The following is an 18,880-nucleotide window of genomic DNA, read 5'->3' as shown; positions in this document are numbered from 1 at the left end:
TCCAGACGCATTCGGACAGCGTATCCGCGCACATTTCGCATCCTTTGGCAAGAGTCGGCGCCGGCGAGGACCGCGTTCTGGCGGCATTTTTAAGCAGTGCAGTGCAGGATTCAGCGTCTGCAGCATCTTCTCCACAGAATGCTACGGCGCTTGACGGCAGTCCCACTTTCCCTTGAGACATCTGCTCGGGAAGCAGCGTGAAGTTGCCGCTGGCCCCAGCATCGGTGGTTCAGTGGTAGAATGCTCGCCTGCCACGCGGGCGGCCCGGGTTCGATTCCCGGCCGATGCATCATTTTGCTTTTCCCGCGATAATGCTGCCGTGTGGCTTGCGCGCTTGAGATGCACGATCCGCAAGAATATATAGCTGGATTCCCTTGAGAAGAACCGAGAACGCAGCACTCGCCGGTCCCCACTAGGACGCTCGCATGATGTTCTGCAGACTAGCGTCGGCTTGGCCTCACAAGTTGCTGTGTCCAGGTGCCTCCGAGGCACTGAGCTTTAACGACAAGGAGTGCTGCCTATCGTTGCAACAGCTGCAGCAACACCGCAATCAACTGGGCCGGCAGTGCGCGTGTAGCAACAGAACACGTTACCCAGGAAGTACAGTGTCTCTACGTCTAATATTGGGTACGGTATTTACCCAGTTTCCAGGACCAGTGGTGCACCCGTGCCTCGGTAGCGCAGTAGGCAGCGCGTAAGTCTCATAATCTTAAGGTCGTGAGTTCGATCCTCACCCGGGGCATTTAATTTTCTGTGACTGATGGTGGCGCTGTTGCTAGGGCGCCAACGTAGTTCTTGTTTGTTATCCACAACTTTTCAACGCTTCAGCGGGAAAATGTTTACCTCCTGTTATTGCTACTTACAGCTTCCCTTTTCCTCTTCTCCCAGCAGAGCATGAAGCCAAAAGCATTGCTCTGTGGCGTTTGAGGTGCGCGCCTTGCCAGTCAGTCTGTGCAAAGATGCTCGCAAAGAGAGAAGGGCGCCGACGCGGCACTCGACACGAAATGCGACAAGCGACCGTACGAACGGTCGAACGAAACGGCCGCATCCGGTGTGGTCTAGTGGCTAGGATACCTGGCTTTCACCCAGGAGGCCCGGGTTCGATTCCCGGTACCGGAACGGAATTTTTTCCACACGAGTCGTGACAAGTTTGAGCTGTCCGAGCGGCCGTTTCCCGTCCTGCTCGCAATATAGCTACTGTTTCGTGACCGTCAGCAGAATATAGACTAGGGAAGCAGACGCACGACGACCATAGAAATGGTGTACGGCTTCATGCCACCAGTTTCCAGCGTAGGGCTGAGCAACTGCATCTGCTGGGGCCCGTTAGCTCAGTTGGTTAGAGCGTCGTGCTAATAACGCGAAGGTCGTGGGTTCGATCCCCCCACGGGCCACTACTCTTTTACTACTACGAAAAGGCAGCGCCGATTTCAGCTGGCGAGTGTGATGACCAAAAGATCATCACCCTGCGTGGAAGTTGACAGAGGATCCGAACCCGACTCGTCGGGAAGCGCTACATCATTCACTCGGCAATGGCCATAATATCTTGAATACACTGGTTCTCAACCGATAAAGAGAAAATGAAAGAAAATGTCCGATTGCCGATGCGCAACCACTTTGGCCCCTGTCAGTACTTGGGCGGGTGAGCGCATGGGAACACAGGGTACTATTGGCAGTTTTACTTCCTATTTTTGTTTCTCCTTAGTTTTCGGAGCTGCAGCCCGATTCGGTCAGGGAGACGCCACCGTGAAATGAAGGGGGCGTGCTGTGTGTCCATCGCCTAGCCTCACCTCTCTTTACCTCTCTCAGTCGTTTCTCGTGCTTGTCGTTTTGATATAGGCCGATTTGAGAGCGTCAGCTCTCGCGTCAGCCGAGCAAAGTCGAGACAAGTCGAGACACACTAAGGGCTGGTATGCAGCGAGTAGGAGGCCGGAAAAACAATAATTTAAGAGCGCGTGGCAAAAGTACTCATACGCGAAATTAAAAGCCTGCTGCGGTGGCCGGGAATCGAACCCGGATCAACTGCTTGGAAGGCAACTATGCTGACCATTACACCACCACCGCACAAGCGAGCGCCCCGCCTCCGCGCTGTGTCGGCTTCCCGCCTGTCGGCAGCGGCCGAAGGTGATCGTACCTGGCAGGCGCATTTCGAGGTAGGCTAGGGGAGCACATCCAGACGCATTCGGACAGCGTATCCGCGCACATTTCGCATCCTTTGGCAAGAGTCGGCGCCGGCGAGGACCGCGTTCTGGCGGCATTTTTAAGCAGTGCAGTGCAGGATTCAGCGTCTGCAGCATCTTCTCCACAGAATGCTACGGCGCTTGACGGCAGTCCCACTTTCCCTTGAGACATCTGCTCGGGAAGCAGCGTGAAGTTGCCGCTGGCCCCAGCATCGGTGGTTCAGTGGTAGAATGCTCGCCTGCCACGCGGGCGGCCCGGGTTCGATTCCCGGCCGATGCATCATTTTGCTTTTCCCGCGATAATGCTGCCGTGTGGCTTGCGCGCTTGAGATGCACGATCCGCAAGAATATATAGCTGGATTCCCTTGAGAAGAACCGAGAACGCAGCACTCGCCGGTCCCCACTAGGACGCTCGCATGATGTTCTGCAGACTAGCGTCGGCTTGGCCTCACAAGTTGCTGTGTCCAGGTGCCTCCGAGGCACTGAGCTTTAACGACAAGGAGTGCTGCCTATCGTTGCAACAGCTGCAGCAACACCGCAATCAACTGGGCCGGCAGTGCGCGTGTAGCAACAGAACACGTTACCCAGGAAGTACAGTGTCTCTACGTCTAATATTGGGTACGGTATTTACCCAGTTTCCAGGACCAGTGGTGCACCCGTGCCTCGGTAGCGCAGTAGGCAGCGCGTAAGTCTCATAATCTTAAGGTCGTGAGTTCGATCCTCACCCGGGGCATTTAATTTTCTGTGACTGATGGTGGCGCTGTTGCTAGGGCGCCAACGTAGTTCTTGTTTGTTATCCACAACTTTTCAACGCTTCAGCGGGAAAATGTTTACCTCCTGTTATTGCTACTTACAGCTTCCCTTTTCCTCTTCTCCCAGCAGAGCATGAAGCCAAAAGCATTGCTCTGCGGCGTTTGAGGTGCGCGCCTTGCCAGTCAGTCTGTGCAAAGATGCTCGCAAAGAGAGAAGGGCGCCGACGCGGCACTCGACACGAAATGCGACAAGCGACCGTACGAACGGTCGAACGAAACGGCCGCATCCGGTGTGGTCTAGTGGCTAGGATACCTGGCTTTCACCCAGGAGGCCCGGGTTCGATTCCCGGTACCGGAACGGAATTTTTTCCACACGAGTCGTGACAAGTTTGAGCTGTCCGAGCGGCCGTTTCCCGTCCTGCTCGCAATATAGCTACTGTTTCGTGACCGTCAGCAGAATATAGACTAGGGAAGCAGACGCACGACGACCATAGAAATGGTGTACGGCTTCATGCCACCAGTTTCCAGCGTAGGGCTGAGCAACTGCATCTGCTGGGGCCCGTTAGCTCAGTTGGTTAGAGCGTCGTGCTAATAACGCGAAGGTCGTGGGTTCGATCCCCCCACGGGCCACTACTCTTTTACTACTACGAAAAGGCAGCGCCGATTTCAGCTGGCGAGTGTGATGACCAAAAGATCATCACCCTGCGTGGAAGTTGACAGAGGATCCGAACCCGACTCGTCGGGAAGCGCTACATCATTCACTCGGCAATGGCCATAATATCTTGAATACACTGGTTCTCAACCGATAAAGAGAAAATGAAAGAAAATGTCCGATTGCCGATGCGCAACCACTTTGGCCCCTGTCAGTACTTGGGCGGGTGAGCGCATGGGAACACAGGGTACTATTGGCAGTTTTACTTCCTATTTTTGTTTCTCCTTAGTTTTCGGAGCTGCAGCCCGATTCGGTCAGGGAGACGCCACCGTGAAATGAAGGGGGCGTGCTGTGTGTCCATCGCCTAGCCTCACCTCTCTTTACCTCTCTCAGTCGTTTCTCGTGCTTGTCGTTTTGATATAGGCCGATTTGAGAGCGTCAGCTCTCGCGTCAGCCGAGCAAAGTCGAGACAAGTCGAGACACACTAAGGGCTGGTATGCAGCGAGTAGGAGGCCGGAAAAACAATAATTTAAGAGCGCGTGGCAAAAGTACTCATACGCGAAATTAAAAGCCTGCTGCGGTGGCCGGGAATCGAACCCGGATCAACTGCTTGGAAGGCAACTATGCTGACCATTACACCACCACCGCACAAGCGAGCGCCCCGCCTCCGCGCTGTGTCGGCTTCCCGCCTGTCGGCAGCGGCCGAAGGTGATCGTACCTGGCAGGCGCATTTCGAGGTAGGCTAGGGGAGCACATCCAGACGCATTCGGACAGCGTATCCGCGCACATTTCGCATCCTTTGGCAAGAGTCGGCGCCGGCGAGGACCGCGTTCTGGCGGCATTTTTAAGCAGTGCAGTGCAGGATTCAGCGTCTGCAGCATCTTCTCCACAGAATGCTACGGCGCTTGACGGCAGTCCCACTTTCCCTTGAGACATCTGCTCGGGAAGCAGCGTGAAGTTGCCGCTGGCCCCAGCATCGGTGGTTCAGTGGTAGAATGCTCGCCTGCCACGCGGGCGGCCCGGGTTCGATTCCCGGCCGATGCATCATTTTGCTTTTCCCGCGATAATGCTGCCGTGTGGCTTGCGCGCTTGAGATGCACGATCCGCAAGAATATATAGCTGGATTCCCTTGAGAAGAACCGAGAACGCAGCACTCGCCGGTCCCCACTAGGACGCTCGCATGATGTTCTGCAGACTAGCGTCGGCTTGGCCTCACAAGTTGCTGTGTCCAGGTGCCTCCGAGGCACTGAGCTTTAACGACAAGGAGTGCTGCCTATCGTTGCAACAGCTGCAGCAACACCGCAATCAACTGGGCCGGCAGTGCGCGTGTAGCAACAGAACACGTTACCCAGGAAGTACAGTGTCTCTACGTCTAATATTGGGTACGGTATTTACCCAGTTTCCAGGACCAGTGGTGCACCCGTGCCTCGGTAGCGCAGTAGGCAGCGCGTAAGTCTCATAATCTTAAGGTCGTGAGTTCGATCCTCACCCGGGGCATTTAATTTTCTGTGACTGATGGTGGCGCTGTTGCTAGGGCGCCAACGTAGTTCTTGTTTGTTATCCACAACTTTTCAACGCTTCAGCGGGAAAATGTTTACCTCCTGTTATTGCTACTTACAGCTTCCCTTTTCCTCTTCTCCCAGCAGAGCATGAAGCCAAAAGCATTGCTCTGCGGCGTTTGAGGTGCGCGCCTTGCCAGTCAGTCTGTGCAAAGATGCTCGCAAAGAGAGAAGGGCGCCGACGCGGCACTCGACACGAAATGCGACAAGCGACCGTACGAACGGTCGAACGAAACGGCCGCATCCGGTGTGGTCTAGTGGCTAGGATACCTGGCTTTCACCCAGGAGGCCCGGGTTCGATTCCCGGTACCGGAACGGAATTTTTTCCACACGAGTCGTGACAAGTTTGAGCTGTCCGAGCGGCCGTTTCCCGTCCTGCTCGCAATATAGCTACTGTTTCGTGACCGTCAGCAGAATATAGACTAGGGAAGCAGACGCACGACGACCATAGAAATGGTGTACGGCTTCATGCCACCAGTTTCCAGCGTAGGGCTGAGCAACTGCATCTGCTGGGGCCCGTTAGCTCAGTTGGTTAGAGCGTCGTGCTAATAACGCGAAGGTCGTGGGTTCGATCCCCCCACGGGCCACTACTCTTTTACTACTACGAAAAGGCAGCGCCGATTTCAGCTGGCGAGTGTGATGACCAAAAGATCATCACCCTGCGTGGAAGTTGACAGAGGATCCGAACCCGACTCGTCGGGAAGCGCTACATCATTCACTCGGCAATGGCCATAATATCTTGAATACACTGGTTCTCAACCGATAAAGAGAAAATGAAAGAAAATGTCCGATTGCCGATGCGCAACCACTTTGGCCCCTGTCAGTACTTGGGCGGGTGAGCGCATGGGAACACAGGGTACTATTGGCAGTTTTACTTCCTATTTTTGTTTCTCCTTAGTTTTCGGAGCTGCAGCCCGATTCGGTCAGGGAGACGCCACCGTGAAATGAAGGGGGCGTGCTGTGTGTCCATCGCCTAGCCTCACCTCTCTTTACCTCTCTCAGTCGTTTCTCGTGCTTGTCGTTTTGATATAGGCCGATTTGAGAGCGTCAGCTCTCGCGTCAGCCGAGCAAAGTCGAGACAAGTCGAGACACACTAAGGGCTGGTATGCAGCGAGTAGGAGGCCGGAAAAACAATAATTTAAGAGCGCGTGGCAAAAGTACTCATACGCGAAATTAAAAGCCTGCTGCGGTGGCCGGGAATCGAACCCGGATCAACTGCTTGGAAGGCAACTATGCTGACCATTACACCACCACCGCACAAGCGAGCGCCCCGCCTCCGCGCTGTGTCGGCTTCCCGCCTGTCGGCAGCGGCCGAAGGTGATCGTACCTGGCAGGCGCATTTCGAGGTAGGCTAGGGGAGCACATCCAGACGCATTCGGACAGCGTATCCGCGCACATTTCGCATCCTTTGGCAAGAGTCGGCGCCGGCGAGGACCGCGTTCTGGCGGCATTTTTAAGCAGTGCAGTGCAGGATTCAGCGTCTGCAGCATCTTCTCCACAGAATGCTACGGCGCTTGACGGCAGTCCCACTTTCCCTTGAGACATCTGCTCGGGAAGCAGCGTGAAGTTGCCGCTGGCCCCAGCATCGGTGGTTCAGTGGTAGAATGCTCGCCTGCCACGCGGGCGGCCCGGGTTCGATTCCCGGCCGATGCATCATTTTGCTTTTCCCGCGATAATGCTGCCGTGTGGCTTGCGCGCTTGAGATGCACGATCCGCAAGAATATATAGCTGGATTCCCTTGAGAAGAACCGAGAACGCAGCACTCGCCGGTCCCCACTAGGACGCTCGCATGATGTTCTGCAGACTAGCGTCGGCTTGGCCTCACAAGTTGCTGTGTCCAGGTGCCTCCGAGGCACTGAGCTTTAACGACAAGGAGTGCTGCCTATCGTTGCAACAGCTGCAGCAACACCGCAATCAACTGGGCCGGCAGTGCGCGTGTAGCAACAGAACACGTTACCCAGGAAGTACAGTGTCTCTACGTCTAATATTGGGTACGGTATTTACCCAGTTTCCAGGACCAGTGGTGCACCCGTGCCTCGGTAGCGCAGTAGGCAGCGCGTAAGTCTCATAATCTTAAGGTCGTGAGTTCGATCCTCACCCGGGGCATTTAATTTTCTGTGACTGATGGTGGCGCTGTTGCTAGGGCGCCAACGTAGTTCTTGTTTGTTATCCACAACTTTTCAACGCTTCAGCGGGAAAATGTTTACCTCCTGTTATTGCTACTTACAGCTTCCCTTTTCCTCTTCTCCCAGCAGAGCATGAAGCCAAAAGCATTGCTCTGCGGCGTTTGAGGTGCGCGCCTTGCCAGTCAGTCTGTGCAAAGATGCTCGCAAAGAGAGAAGGGCGCCGACGCGGCACTCGACACGAAATGCGACAAGCGACCGTACGAACGGTCGAACGAAACGGCCGCATCCGGTGTGGTCTAGTGGCTAGGATACCTGGCTTTCACCCAGGAGGCCCGGGTTCGATTCCCGGTACCGGAACGGAATTTTTTCCACACGAGTCGTGACAAGTTTGAGCTGTCCGAGCGGCCGTTTCCCGTCCTGCTCGCAATATAGCTACTGTTTCGTGACCGTCAGCAGAATATAGACTAGGGAAGCAGACGCACGACGACCATAGAAATGGTGTACGGCTTCATGCCACCAGTTTCCAGCGTAGGGCTGAGCAACTGCATCTGCTGGGGCCCGTTAGCTCAGTTGGTTAGAGCGTCGTGCTAATAACGCGAAGGTCGTGGGTTCGATCCCCCCACGGGCCACTGCTCTTTTACTACTACGAAAAGGCAGCGCCGATTTCAGCTGGCGAGTGTGATGACCAAAAGATCATCACCCTGCGTGGAAGTTGACAGAGGATCCGAACCCGACTCGTCGGGAAGCGCTACATCATTCACTCGGCAATGGCCATAATATCTTGAATACACTGGTTCTCAACCGATAAAGAGAAAATGAAAGAAAATGTCCGATTGCCGATGCGCAACCACTTTGGCCCCTGTCAGTACTTGGGCGGGTGAGCGCATGGGAACACAGGGTACTATTGGCAGTTTTACTTCCTATTTTTGTTTCTCCTTAGTTTTCGGAGCTGCAGCCCGATTCGGTCAGGGAGACGCCACCGTGAAATGAAGGGGGCGTGCTGTGTGTCCATCGCCTAGCCTCACCTCTCTTTACCTCTCTCAGTCGTTTCTCGTGCTTGTCGTTTTGATATAGGCCGATTTGAGAGCGTCAGCTCTCGCGTCAGCCGAGCAAAGTCGAGACAAGTCGAGACACACTAAGGGCTGGTATGCAGCGAGTAGGAGGCCGGAAAAACAATAATTTAAGAGCGCGTGGCAAAAGTACTCATACGCGAAATTAAAAGCCTGCTGCGGTGGCCGGGAATCGAACCCGGATCAACTGCTTGGAAGGCAACTATGCTGACCATTACACCACCACCGCACAAGCGAGCGCCCCGCCTCCGCGCTGTGTCGGCTTCCCGCCTGTCGGCAGCGGCCGAAGGTGATCGTACCTGGCAGGCGCATTTCGAGGTAGGCTAGGGGAGCACATCCAGACGCATTCGGACAGCGTATCCGCGCACATTTCGCATCCTTTGGCAAGAGTCGGCGCCGGCGAGGACCGCGTTCTGGCGGCATTTTTAAGCAGTGCAGTGCAGGATTCAGCGTCTGCAGCATCTTCTCCACAGAATGCTACGGCGCTTGACGGCAGTCCCACTTTCCCTTGAGACATCTGCTCGGGAAGCAGCGTGAAGTTGCCGCTGGCCCCAGCATCGGTGGTTCAGTGGTAGAATGCTCGCCTGCCACGCGGGCGGCCCGGGTTCGATTCCCGGCCGATGCATCATTTTGCTTTTCCCGCGATAATGCTGCCGTGTGGCTTGCGCGCTTGAGATGCACGATCCGCAAGAATATATAGCTGGATTCCCTTGAGAAGAACCGAGAACGCAGCACTCGCCGGTCCCCACTAGGACGCTCGCATGATGTTCTGCAGACTAGCGTCGGCTTGGCCTCACAAGTTGCTGTGTCCAGGTGCCTCCGAGGCACTGAGCTTTAACGACAAGGAGTGCTGCCTATCGTTGCAACAGCTGCAGCAACACCGCAATCAACTGGGCCGGCAGTGCGCGTGTAGCAACAGAACACGTTACCCAGGAAGTACAGTGTCTCTACGTCTAATATTGGGTACGGTATTTACCCAGTTTCCAGGACCAGTGGTGCACCCGTGCCTCGGTAGCGCAGTAGGCAGCGCGTAAGTCTCATAATCTTAAGGTCGTGAGTTCGATCCTCACCCGGGGCATTTAATTTTCTGTGACTGATGGTGGCGCTGTTGCTAGGGCGCCAACGTAGTTCTTGTTTGTTATCCACAACTTTTCAACGCTTCAGCGGGAAAATGTTTACCTCCTGTTATTGCTACTTACAGCTTCCCTTTTCCTCTTCTCCCAGCAGAGCATGAAGCCAAAAGCATTGCTCTGCGGCGTTTGAGGTGCGCGCCTTGCCAGTCAGTCTGTGCAAAGATGCTCGCAAAGAGAGAAGGGCGCCGACGCGGCACTCGACACGAAATGCGACAAGCGACCGTACGAACGGTCGAACGAAACGGCCGCATCCGGTGTGGTCTAGTGGCTAGGATACCTGGCTTTCACCCAGGAGGCCCGGGTTCGATTCCCGGTACCGGAACGGAATTTTTTCCACACGAGTCGTGACAAGTTTGAGCTGTCCGAGCGGCCGTTTCCCGTCCTGCTCGCAATATAGCTACTGTTTCGTGACCGTCAGCAGAATATAGACTAGGGAAGCAGACGCACGACGACCATAGAAATGGTGTACGGCTTCATGCCACCAGTTTCCAGCGTAGGGCTGAGCAACTGCATCTGCTGGGGCCCGTTAGCTCAGTTGGTTAGAGCGTCGTGCTAATAACGCGAAGGTCGTGGGTTCGATCCCCCCACGGGCCACTGCTCTTTTACTACTACGAAAAGGCAGCGCCGATTTCAGCTGGCGAGTGTGATGACCAAAAGATCATCACCCTGCGTGGAAGTTGACAGAGGATCCGAACCCGACTCGTCGGGAAGCGCTACATCATTCACTCGGCAATGGCCATAATATCTTGAATACACTGGTTCTCAACCGATAAAGAGAAAATGAAAGAAAATGTCCGATTGCCGATGCGCAACCACTTTGGCCCCTGTCAGTACTTGGGCGGGTGAGCGCATGGGAACACAGGGTACTATTGGCAGTTTTACTTCCTATTTTTGTTTCTCCTTAGTTTTCGGAGCTGCAGCCCGATTCGGTCAGGGAGACGCCACCGTGAAATGAAGGGGGCGTGCTGTGTGTCCATCGCCTAGCCTCACCTCTCTTTACCTCTCTCAGTCGTTTCTCGTGCTTGTCGTTTTGATATAGGCCGATTTGAGAGCGTCAGCTCTCGCGTCAGCCGAGCAAAGTCGAGACAAGTCGAGACACACTAAGGGCTGGTATGCAGCGAGTAGGAGGCCGGAAAAACAATAATTTAAGAGCGCGTGGCAAAAGTACTCATACGCGAAATTAAAAGCCTGCTGCGGTGGCCGGGAATCGAACCCGGATCAACTGCTTGGAAGGCAACTATGCTGACCATTACACCACCACCGCACAAGCGAGCGCCCCGCCTCCGCGCTGTGTCGGCTTCCCGCCTGTCGGCAGCGGCCGAAGGTGATCGTACCTGGCAGGCGCATTTCGAGGTAGGCTAGGGGAGCACATCCAGACGCATTCGGACAGCGTATCCGCGCACATTTCGCATCCTTTGGCAAGAGTCGGCGCCGGCGAGGACCGCGTTCTGGCGGCATTTTTAAGCAGTGCAGTGCAGGATTCAGCGTCTGCAGCATCTTCTCCACAGAATGCTACGGCGCTTGACGGCAGTCCCACTTTCCCTTGAGACATCTGCTCGGGAAGCAGCGTGAAGTTGCCGCTGGCCCCAGCATCGGTGGTTCAGTGGTAGAATGCTCGCCTGCCACGCGGGCGGCCCGGGTTCGATTCCCGGCCGATGCATCATTTTGCTTTTCCCGCGATAATGCTGCCGTGTGGCTTGCGCGCTTGAGATGCACGATCCGCAAGAATATATAGCTGGATTCCCTTGAGAAGAACCGAGAACGCAGCACTCGCCGGTCCCCACTAGGACGCTCGCATGATGTTCTGCAGACTAGCGTCGGCTTGGCCTCACAAGTTGCTGTGTCCAGGTGCCTCCGAGGCACTGAGCTTTAACGACAAGGAGTGCTGCCTATCGTTGCAACAGCTGCAGCAACACCGCAATCAACTGGGCCGGCAGTGCGCGTGTAGCAACAGAACACGTTACCCAGGAAGTACAGTGTCTCTACGTCTAATATTGGGTACGGTATTTACCCAGTTTCCAGGACCAGTGGTGCACCCGTGCCTCGGTAGCGCAGTAGGCAGCGCGTAAGTCTCATAATCTTAAGGTCGTGAGTTCGATCCTCACCCGGGGCATTTAATTTTCTGTGACTGATGGTGGCGCTGTTGCTAGGGCGCCAACGTAGTTCTTGTTTGTTATCCACAACTTTTCAACGCTTCAGCGGGAAAATGTTTACCTCCTGTTATTGCTACTTACAGCTTCCCTTTTCCTCTTCTCCCAGCAGAGCATGAAGCCAAAAGCATTGCTCTGCGGCGTTTGAGGTGCGCGCCTTGCCAGTCAGTCTGTGCAAAGATGCTCGCAAAGAGAGAAGGGCGCCGACGCGGCACTCGACACGAAATGCGACAAGCGACCGTACGAACGGTCGAACGAAACGGCCGCATCCGGTGTGGTCTAGTGGCTAGGATACCTGGCTTTCACCCAGGAGGCCCGGGTTCGATTCCCGGTACCGGAACGGAATTTTTTCCACACGAGTCGTGACAAGTTTGAGCTGTCCGAGCGGCCGTTTCCCGTCCTGCTCGCAATATAGCTACTGTTTCGTGACCGTCAGCAGAATATAGACTAGGGAAGCAGACGCACGACGACCATAGAAATGGTGTACGGCTTCATGCCACCAGTTTCCAGCGTAGGGCTGAGCAACTGCATCTGCTGGGGCCCGTTAGCTCAGTTGGTTAGAGCGTCGTGCTAATAACGCGAAGGTCGTGGGTTCGATCCCCCCACGGGCCACTGCTCTTTTACTACTACGAAAAGGCAGCGCCGATTTCAGCTGGCGAGTGTGATGACCAAAAGATCATCACCCTGCGTGGAAGTTGACAGAGGATCCGAACCCGACTCGTCGGGAAGCGCTACATCATTCACTCGGCAATGGCCATAATATCTTGAATACACTGGTTCTCAACCGATAAAGAGAAAATGAAAGAAAATGTCCGATTGCCGATGCGCAACCACTTTGGCCCCTGTCAGTACTTGGGCGGGTGAGCGCATGGGAACACAGGGTACTATTGGCAGTTTTACTTCCTATTTTTGTTTCTCCTTAGTTTTCGGAGCTGCAGCCCGATTCGGTCAGGGAGACGCCACCGTGAAATGAAGGGGGCGTGCTGTGTGTCCATCGCCTAGCCTCACCTCTCTTTACCTCTCTCAGTCGTTTCTCGTGCTTGTCGTTTTGATATAGGCCGATTTGAGAGCGTCAGCTCTCGCGTCAGCCGAGCAAAGTCGAGACAAGTCGAGACACACTAAGGGCTGGTATGCAGCGAGTAGGAGGCCGGAAAAACAATAATTTAAGAGCGCGTGGCAAAAGTACTCATACGCGAAATTAAAAGCCTGCTGCGGTGGCCGGGAATCGAACCCGGATCAACTGCTTGGAAGGCAACTATGCTGACCATTACACCACCACCGCACAAGCGAGCGCCCCGCCTCCGCGCTGTGTCGGCTTCCCGCCTGTCGGCAGCGGCCGAAGGTGATCGTACCTGGCAGGCGCATTTCGAGGTAGGCTAGGGGAGCACATCCAGACGCATTCGGACAGCGTATCCGCGCACATTTCGCATCCTTTGGCAAGAGTCGGCGCCGGCGAGGACCGCGTTCTGGCGGCATTTTTAAGCAGTGCAGTGCAGGATTCAGCGTCTGCAGCATCTTCTCCACAGAATGCTACGGCGCTTGACGGCAGTCCCACTTTCCCTTGAGACATCTGCTCGGGAAGCAGCGTGAAGTTGCCGCTGGCCCCAGCATCGGTGGTTCAGTGGTAGAATGCTCGCCTGCCACGCGGGCGGCCCGGGTTCGATTCCCGGCCGATGCATCATTTTGCTTTTCCCGCGATAATGCTGCCGTGTGGCTTGCGCGCTTGAGATGCACGATCCGCAAGAATATATAGCTGGATTCCCTTGAGAAGAACCGAGAACGCAGCACTCGCCGGTCCCCACTAGGACGCTCGCATGATGTTCTGCAGACTAGCGTCGGCTTGGCCTCACAAGTTGCTGTGTCCAGGTGCCTCCGAGGCACTGAGCTTTAACGACAAGGAGTGCTGCCTATCGTTGCAACAGCTGCAGCAACACCGCAATCAACTGGGCCGGCAGTGCGCGTGTAGCAACAGAACACGTTACCCAGGAAGTACAGTGTCTCTACGTCTAATATTGGGTACGGTATTTACCCAGTTTCCAGGACCAGTGGTGCACCCGTGCCTCGGTAGCGCAGTAGGCAGCGCGTAAGTCTCATAATCTTAAGGTCGTGAGTTCGATCCTCACCCGGGGCATTTAATTTTCTGTGACTGATGGTGGCGCTGTTGCTAGGGCGCCAACGTAGTTCTTGTTTGTTATCCACAACTTTTCAACGCTTCAGCGGGAAAATGTTTACCTCCTGTTATTGCTACTTACAGCTTCCCTTTTCCTCTTCTCCCAGCAGAGCATGAAGCCAAAAGCATTGCTCTGCGGCGTTTGAGGTGCGCGCCTTGCCAGTCAGTCTGTGCAAAGATGCTCGCAAAGAGAGAAGGGCGCCGACGCGGCACTCGACACGAAATGCGACAAGCGACCGTACGAACGGTCGAACGAAACGGCCGCATCCGGTGTGGTCTAGTGGCTAGGATACCTGGCTTTCACCCAGGAGGCCCGGGTTCGATTCCCGGTACCGGAACGGAATTTTTTCCACACGAGTCGTGACAAGTTTGAGCTGTCCGAGCGGCCGTTTCCCGTCCTGCTCGCAATATAGCTACTGTTTCGTGACCGTCAGCAGAATATAGACTAGGGAAGCAGACGCACGACGACCATAGAAATGGTGTACGGCTTCATGCCACCAGTTTCCAGCGTAGGGCTGAGCAACTGCATCTGCTGGGGCCCGTTAGCTCAGTTGGTTAGAGCGTCGTGCTAATAACGCGAAGGTCGTGGGTTCGATCCCCCCACGGGCCACTGCTCTTTTACTACTACGAAAAGGCAGCGCCGATTTCAGCTGGCGAGTGTGATGACCAAAAGATCATCACCCTGCGTGGAAGTTGACAGAGGATCCGAACCCGACTCGTCGGGAAGCGCTACATCATTCACTCGGCAATGGCCATAATATCTTGAATACACTGGTTCTCAACCGATAAAGAGAAAATGAAAGAAAATGTCCGATTGCCGATGCGCAACCACTTTGGCCCCTGTCAGTACTTGGGCGGGTGAGCGCATGGGAACACAGGGTACTATTGGCAGTTTTACTTCCTATTTTTGTTTCTCCTTAGTTTTCGGAGCTGCAGCCCGATTCGGTCAGGGAGACGCCACCGTGAAATGAAGGGGGCGTGCTGTGTGTCCATCGCCTAGCCTCACCTCTCTTTACCTCTCTCAGTCGTTTCTCGTGCTTGTCGTTTTGATATAGGCCGATTTGAGAGCGTCAGCTCTCGCGTCAGCCGAGCAAAGTCGAGACAAGTCGAGACACACTAAGGGCTGGTATGCAGCGAGTAGGAGGCCGGAAAAACAATAATTTAAGAGCGCGTGGCAAAAGTACTCATACGCGAAATTAAAAGCCTGCTGCGGTGGCCGGGAATCGAACCCGGATCAACTGCTTGGAAGGCAACTATGCTGACCATTACACCACCACCGCACAAGCGAGCGCCCCGCCTCCGCGCTGTGTCGGCTTCCCGCCTGTCGGCAGCGGCCGAAGGTGATCGTACCTGGCAGGCGCATTTCGAGGTAGGCTAGGGGAGCACATCCAGACGCATTCGGACAGCGTATCCGCGCACATTTCGCATCCTTTGGCAAGAGTCGGCGCCGGCGAGGACCGCGTTCTGGCGGCATTTTTAAGCAGTGCAGTGCAGGATTCAGCGTCTGCAGCATCTTCTCCACAGAATGCTACGGCGCTTGACGGCAGTCCCACTTTCCCTTGAGACATCTGCTCGGGAAGCAGCGTGAAGTTGCCGCTGGCCCCAGCATCGGTGGTTCAGTGGTAGAATGCTCGCCTGCCACGCGGGCGGCCCGGGTTCGATTCCCGGCCGATGCATCATTTTGCTTTTCCCGCGATAATGCTGCCGTGTGGCTTGCGCGCTTGAGATGCACGATCCGCAAGAATATATAGCTGGATTCCCTTGAGAAGAACCGAGAACGCAGCACTCGCCGGTCCCCACTAGGACGCTCGCATGATGTTCTGCAGACTAGCGTCGGCTTGGCCTCACAAGTTGCTGTGTCCAGGTGCCTCCGAGGCACTGAGCTTTAACGACAAGGAGTGCTGCCTATCGTTGCAACAGCTGCAGCAACACCGCAATCAACTGGGCCGGCAGTGCGCGTGTAGCAACAGAACACGTTACCCAGGAAGTACAGTGTCTCTACGTCTAATATTGGGTACGGTATTTACCCAGTTTCCAGGACCAGTGGTGCACCCGTGCCTCGGTAGCGCAGTAGGCAGCGCGTAAGTCTCATAATCTTAAGGTCGTGAGTTCGATCCTCACCCGGGGCATTTAATTTTCTGTGACTGATGGTGGCGCTGTTGCTAGGGCGCCAACGTAGTTCTTGTTTGTTATCCACAACTTTTCAACGCTTCAGCGGGAAAATGTTTACCTCCTGTTATTGCTACTTACAGCTTCCCTTTTCCTCTTCTCCCAGCAGAGCATGAAGCCAAAAGCATTGCTCTGCGGCGTTTGAGGTGCGCGCCTTGCCAGTCAGTCTGTGCAAAGATGCTCGCAAAGAGAGAAGGGCGCCGACGCGGCACTCGACACGAAATGCGACAAGCGACCGTACGAACGGTCGAACGAAACGGCCGCATCCGGTGTGGTCTAGTGGCTAGGATACCTGGCTTTCACCCAGGAGGCCCGGGTTCGATTCCCGGTACCGGAACGGAATTTTTTCCACACGAGTCGTGACAAGTTTGAGCTGTCCGAGCGGCCGTTTCCCGTCCTGCTCGCAATATAGCTACTGTTTCGTGACCGTCAGCAGAATATAGACTAGGGAAGCAGACGCACGACGACCATAGAAATGGTGTACGGCTTCATGCCACCAGTTTCCAGCGTAGGGCTGAGCAACTGCATCTGCTGGGGCCCGTTAGCTCAGTTGGTTAGAGCGTCGTGCTAATAACGCGAAGGTCGTGGGTTCGATCCCCCCACGGGCCACTACTCTTTTACTACTACGAAAAGGCAGCGCCGATTTCAGCTGGCGAGTGTGATGACCAAAAGATCATCACCCTGCGTGGAAGTTGACAGAGGATCCGAACCCGACTCGTCGGGAAGCGCTACATCATTCACTCGGCAATGGCCATAATATCTTGAATACACTGGTTCTCAACCGATAAAGAGAAAATGAAAGAAAATGTCCGATTGCCGATGCGCAACCACTTTGGCCCCTGTCAGTACTTGGGCGGGTGAGCGCATGGGAACACAGGGTACTATTGGCAGTTTTACTTCCTATTTTTGTTTCTCCTTAGTTTTCGGAGCTGCAGCCCGATTCGGTCAGGGAGACGCCACCGTGAAATGAAGGGGGCGTGCTGTGTGTCCATCGCCTAGCCTCACCTCTCTTTACCTCTCTCAGTCGTTTCTCGTGCTTGTCGTTTTGATATAGGCCGATTTGAGAGCGTCAGCTCTCGCGTCAGCCGAGCAAAGTCGAGACAAGTCGAGACACACTAAGGGCTGGTATGCAGCGAGTAGGAGGCCGGAAAAACAATAATTTAAGAGCGCGTGGCAAAAGTACTCATACGCGAAATTAAAAGCCTGCTGCGGTGGCCGGGAATCGAACCCGGATCAACTGCTTGGAAGGCAACTATGCTGACCATTACACCACCACCGCACAAGCGAGCGCCCCGCCTCCGCGCTGTGTCGGCTTCCCGCCTGTCGGCAGCGGCCGAAGGTGATCGTACCTGGCAGGCGCATTTCGAGGTAGGCTAGGGGAGCACATCCAGACGCATTCGGACAGCGTATCCGCGCACATTTCGCATCCTTTGGCAAGAGTCGGCGCCGGCGAGGACCGCGTTCTGGCGGCATTTTTAAGCAGTGCAGTGCAGGATTCAGCGTCTGCAGCATCTTCTCCACAGAATGCTACGGCGCTTGACGGCAGTCCCACTTTCCCTTGAGACATCTGCTCGGGAAGCAGCGTGAAGTTGCCGCTGGCCCCAGCATCGGTGGTTCAGTGGTAGAATGCTCGCCTGCCACGCGGGCGGCCCGGGTTCGATTCCCGGCCGATGCATCATTTTGCTTTTCCCGCGATAATGCTGCCGTGTGGCTTGCGCGCTTGAGATGCACGATCCGCAAGAATATATAGCTGGATTCCCCTGAGAAGAACCGAGAACGCAGCACTCGCCGGTCCCCACTAGGACGCTCGCATGATGTTCTGCAGACTAGCGTCGGCTTGGCCTCACAAGTTGCTGTGTCCAGGTGCCTCCGAGGCACTGAGCTTTAACGACAAGGAGTGCTGCCTATCGTTGCAACAGCTGCAGCAACACCGCAATCAACTGGGCCGGCAGTGCGCGTGTAGCAACAGAACACGTTACCCAGGAAGTACAGTGTCTCTACGTCTAATATTGGGTACGGTATTTACCCAGTTTCCAGGACCAGTGGTGCACCCGTGCCTCGGTAGCGCAGTAGGCAGCGCGTAAGTCTCATAATCTTAAGGTCGTGAGTTCGATCCTCACCCGGGGCATTTAATTTTCTGTGACTGATGGTGGCGCTGTTGCTAGGGCGCCAACGTAGTTCTTGTTTGTTATCCACAACTTTTCAACGCTTCAGCGGGAAAATGTTTACCTCCTGTTATTGCTACTTACAGCTTCCCTTTTCCTCTTCTCCCAGCAGAGCATGAAGCCAAAAGCATTGCTCTGCGGCGTTTGAGGTGCGCGCCTTGCCAGTCAGTCTGTGCAAAGATGCTCGCAAAGAGAGAAGGGCGCCGACGCGGCACTCGACACGAAATGCGACAAGCGACCGTACGAACGGTCGAACGAAACGGCCGCATCCGGTGTGGTCTAGTGGCTAGGATACCTGGCTTTCACCCAGGAGGCCCGGGTTCGATTCCCGGTACCGGAACGGAATTTTTTCCACACGAGTCGTGACAAGTTTGAGCTGTCCGAGCGGCCGTTTCCCGTCCTGCTCGCAATATAGCTACTGTTTCGTGACCGTCAGCAGAATATAGACTAGGGAAGCAGACGCACGACGACCATAGAAATGGTGTACGGCTTCATGCCACCAGTTTCCAGCGTAGGGCTGAGCAACTGCATCTGCTGGGGCCCGTTAGCTCAGTTGGTTAGAGCGTCGTGCTAATAACGCGAAGGTCGTGGGTTCGATCCCCCCACGGGCCACTGCTCTTTTACTACTACGAAAAGGCAGCGCCGATTTCAGCTGGCGAGTGTGATGACCAAAAGATCATCACCCTGCGTGGAAGTTGACAGAGGATCCGAACCCGACTCGTCGGGAAGCGCTACATCATTCACTCGGCAATGGCCA

At 55.1% G+C, this 18,880-nt stretch overlaps 44 non-coding genes across 44 annotated transcripts; 36 read left to right on the top strand and 8 right to left on the bottom strand.

The window, feature by feature from the left end:
- The first annotated feature begins 218 nt into the window (after positions 1 to 218).
- Trnag-gcc lies at positions 219 to 289 on the top strand. The gene has a single exon. It is a non-coding gene; the product is annotated as a tRNA-Gly (tRNA).
- Positions 290 to 669: 380 nt separating this feature from the next.
- Positions 670 to 742, top strand: Trnam-cau. The gene has a single exon. It is a non-coding gene; the product is annotated as a tRNA-Met (tRNA).
- Positions 743 to 1,047: 305 nt separating this feature from the next.
- On the top strand, positions 1,048 to 1,119 carry Trnae-uuc. Its single transcript has one exon. It is a non-coding gene; the product is annotated as a tRNA-Glu (tRNA).
- A 198-nt stretch (positions 1,120 to 1,317) lies between these two features.
- On the top strand, positions 1,318 to 1,391 carry Trnai-aau. The gene has a single exon. It is a non-coding gene; the product is annotated as a tRNA-Ile (tRNA).
- Positions 1,392 to 1,989: 598 nt separating this feature from the next.
- Trnag-ucc lies at positions 1,990 to 2,061 on the bottom strand. Its single transcript has one exon. It is a non-coding gene; the product is annotated as a tRNA-Gly (tRNA).
- A 325-nt stretch (positions 2,062 to 2,386) lies between these two features.
- On the top strand, positions 2,387 to 2,457 carry Trnag-gcc. Its single transcript has one exon. It is a non-coding gene; the product is annotated as a tRNA-Gly (tRNA).
- A 380-nt stretch (positions 2,458 to 2,837) lies between these two features.
- On the top strand, positions 2,838 to 2,910 carry Trnam-cau. Its single transcript has one exon. It is a non-coding gene; the product is annotated as a tRNA-Met (tRNA).
- A 305-nt stretch (positions 2,911 to 3,215) lies between these two features.
- Trnae-uuc lies at positions 3,216 to 3,287 on the top strand. The gene has a single exon. It is a non-coding gene; the product is annotated as a tRNA-Glu (tRNA).
- A 198-nt stretch (positions 3,288 to 3,485) lies between these two features.
- Trnai-aau lies at positions 3,486 to 3,559 on the top strand. Its single transcript has one exon. It is a non-coding gene; the product is annotated as a tRNA-Ile (tRNA).
- A 598-nt stretch (positions 3,560 to 4,157) lies between these two features.
- Trnag-ucc lies at positions 4,158 to 4,229 on the bottom strand. Its single transcript has one exon. It is a non-coding gene; the product is annotated as a tRNA-Gly (tRNA).
- Positions 4,230 to 4,554: 325 nt separating this feature from the next.
- Trnag-gcc lies at positions 4,555 to 4,625 on the top strand. The gene has a single exon. It is a non-coding gene; the product is annotated as a tRNA-Gly (tRNA).
- Positions 4,626 to 5,005: 380 nt separating this feature from the next.
- On the top strand, positions 5,006 to 5,078 carry Trnam-cau. Its single transcript has one exon. It is a non-coding gene; the product is annotated as a tRNA-Met (tRNA).
- Positions 5,079 to 5,383: 305 nt separating this feature from the next.
- On the top strand, positions 5,384 to 5,455 carry Trnae-uuc. Its single transcript has one exon. It is a non-coding gene; the product is annotated as a tRNA-Glu (tRNA).
- Positions 5,456 to 5,653: 198 nt separating this feature from the next.
- On the top strand, positions 5,654 to 5,727 carry Trnai-aau. Its single transcript has one exon. It is a non-coding gene; the product is annotated as a tRNA-Ile (tRNA).
- Positions 5,728 to 6,325: 598 nt separating this feature from the next.
- On the bottom strand, positions 6,326 to 6,397 carry Trnag-ucc. The gene has a single exon. It is a non-coding gene; the product is annotated as a tRNA-Gly (tRNA).
- A 325-nt stretch (positions 6,398 to 6,722) lies between these two features.
- On the top strand, positions 6,723 to 6,793 carry Trnag-gcc. Its single transcript has one exon. It is a non-coding gene; the product is annotated as a tRNA-Gly (tRNA).
- A 380-nt stretch (positions 6,794 to 7,173) lies between these two features.
- Positions 7,174 to 7,246, top strand: Trnam-cau. The gene has a single exon. It is a non-coding gene; the product is annotated as a tRNA-Met (tRNA).
- A 305-nt stretch (positions 7,247 to 7,551) lies between these two features.
- On the top strand, positions 7,552 to 7,623 carry Trnae-uuc. Its single transcript has one exon. It is a non-coding gene; the product is annotated as a tRNA-Glu (tRNA).
- Positions 7,624 to 7,821: 198 nt separating this feature from the next.
- On the top strand, positions 7,822 to 7,895 carry Trnai-aau. Its single transcript has one exon. It is a non-coding gene; the product is annotated as a tRNA-Ile (tRNA).
- A 598-nt stretch (positions 7,896 to 8,493) lies between these two features.
- Positions 8,494 to 8,565, bottom strand: Trnag-ucc. Its single transcript has one exon. It is a non-coding gene; the product is annotated as a tRNA-Gly (tRNA).
- A 325-nt stretch (positions 8,566 to 8,890) lies between these two features.
- On the top strand, positions 8,891 to 8,961 carry Trnag-gcc. The gene has a single exon. It is a non-coding gene; the product is annotated as a tRNA-Gly (tRNA).
- A 380-nt stretch (positions 8,962 to 9,341) lies between these two features.
- Trnam-cau lies at positions 9,342 to 9,414 on the top strand. The gene has a single exon. It is a non-coding gene; the product is annotated as a tRNA-Met (tRNA).
- Positions 9,415 to 9,719: 305 nt separating this feature from the next.
- On the top strand, positions 9,720 to 9,791 carry Trnae-uuc. Its single transcript has one exon. It is a non-coding gene; the product is annotated as a tRNA-Glu (tRNA).
- A 198-nt stretch (positions 9,792 to 9,989) lies between these two features.
- Trnai-aau lies at positions 9,990 to 10,063 on the top strand. The gene has a single exon. It is a non-coding gene; the product is annotated as a tRNA-Ile (tRNA).
- Positions 10,064 to 10,661: 598 nt separating this feature from the next.
- Positions 10,662 to 10,733, bottom strand: Trnag-ucc. Its single transcript has one exon. It is a non-coding gene; the product is annotated as a tRNA-Gly (tRNA).
- A 325-nt stretch (positions 10,734 to 11,058) lies between these two features.
- Positions 11,059 to 11,129, top strand: Trnag-gcc. Its single transcript has one exon. It is a non-coding gene; the product is annotated as a tRNA-Gly (tRNA).
- A 380-nt stretch (positions 11,130 to 11,509) lies between these two features.
- Trnam-cau lies at positions 11,510 to 11,582 on the top strand. The gene has a single exon. It is a non-coding gene; the product is annotated as a tRNA-Met (tRNA).
- A 305-nt stretch (positions 11,583 to 11,887) lies between these two features.
- On the top strand, positions 11,888 to 11,959 carry Trnae-uuc. The gene has a single exon. It is a non-coding gene; the product is annotated as a tRNA-Glu (tRNA).
- Positions 11,960 to 12,157: 198 nt separating this feature from the next.
- Positions 12,158 to 12,231, top strand: Trnai-aau. The gene has a single exon. It is a non-coding gene; the product is annotated as a tRNA-Ile (tRNA).
- Positions 12,232 to 12,829: 598 nt separating this feature from the next.
- Positions 12,830 to 12,901, bottom strand: Trnag-ucc. Its single transcript has one exon. It is a non-coding gene; the product is annotated as a tRNA-Gly (tRNA).
- Positions 12,902 to 13,226: 325 nt separating this feature from the next.
- Positions 13,227 to 13,297, top strand: Trnag-gcc. Its single transcript has one exon. It is a non-coding gene; the product is annotated as a tRNA-Gly (tRNA).
- A 380-nt stretch (positions 13,298 to 13,677) lies between these two features.
- Trnam-cau lies at positions 13,678 to 13,750 on the top strand. Its single transcript has one exon. It is a non-coding gene; the product is annotated as a tRNA-Met (tRNA).
- A 305-nt stretch (positions 13,751 to 14,055) lies between these two features.
- On the top strand, positions 14,056 to 14,127 carry Trnae-uuc. Its single transcript has one exon. It is a non-coding gene; the product is annotated as a tRNA-Glu (tRNA).
- Positions 14,128 to 14,325: 198 nt separating this feature from the next.
- Positions 14,326 to 14,399, top strand: Trnai-aau. The gene has a single exon. It is a non-coding gene; the product is annotated as a tRNA-Ile (tRNA).
- Positions 14,400 to 14,997: 598 nt separating this feature from the next.
- On the bottom strand, positions 14,998 to 15,069 carry Trnag-ucc. The gene has a single exon. It is a non-coding gene; the product is annotated as a tRNA-Gly (tRNA).
- Positions 15,070 to 15,394: 325 nt separating this feature from the next.
- On the top strand, positions 15,395 to 15,465 carry Trnag-gcc. Its single transcript has one exon. It is a non-coding gene; the product is annotated as a tRNA-Gly (tRNA).
- A 380-nt stretch (positions 15,466 to 15,845) lies between these two features.
- On the top strand, positions 15,846 to 15,918 carry Trnam-cau. The gene has a single exon. It is a non-coding gene; the product is annotated as a tRNA-Met (tRNA).
- A 305-nt stretch (positions 15,919 to 16,223) lies between these two features.
- Positions 16,224 to 16,295, top strand: Trnae-uuc. The gene has a single exon. It is a non-coding gene; the product is annotated as a tRNA-Glu (tRNA).
- Positions 16,296 to 16,493: 198 nt separating this feature from the next.
- Positions 16,494 to 16,567, top strand: Trnai-aau. Its single transcript has one exon. It is a non-coding gene; the product is annotated as a tRNA-Ile (tRNA).
- A 598-nt stretch (positions 16,568 to 17,165) lies between these two features.
- On the bottom strand, positions 17,166 to 17,237 carry Trnag-ucc. Its single transcript has one exon. It is a non-coding gene; the product is annotated as a tRNA-Gly (tRNA).
- Positions 17,238 to 17,562: 325 nt separating this feature from the next.
- Trnag-gcc lies at positions 17,563 to 17,633 on the top strand. Its single transcript has one exon. It is a non-coding gene; the product is annotated as a tRNA-Gly (tRNA).
- A 380-nt stretch (positions 17,634 to 18,013) lies between these two features.
- Positions 18,014 to 18,086, top strand: Trnam-cau. Its single transcript has one exon. It is a non-coding gene; the product is annotated as a tRNA-Met (tRNA).
- Positions 18,087 to 18,391: 305 nt separating this feature from the next.
- Positions 18,392 to 18,463, top strand: Trnae-uuc. The gene has a single exon. It is a non-coding gene; the product is annotated as a tRNA-Glu (tRNA).
- A 198-nt stretch (positions 18,464 to 18,661) lies between these two features.
- Trnai-aau lies at positions 18,662 to 18,735 on the top strand. Its single transcript has one exon. It is a non-coding gene; the product is annotated as a tRNA-Ile (tRNA).
- The last annotated feature ends 145 nt before the right edge of the window (positions 18,736 to 18,880 follow it).

This window comes from Schistocerca piceifrons, unplaced genomic scaffold, assembly GCF_021461385.2.
Source record: "Schistocerca piceifrons isolate TAMUIC-IGC-003096 unplaced genomic scaffold, iqSchPice1.1 HiC_scaffold_667, whole genome shotgun sequence".
Classification (NCBI taxonomy): Eukaryota; Metazoa; Arthropoda; class Insecta; order Orthoptera; family Acrididae; genus Schistocerca; species Schistocerca piceifrons.
The sequence above is the reverse complement of the archived record's forward strand: the minus strand, read 5'-3'. Positions and strand labels throughout refer to the sequence as shown.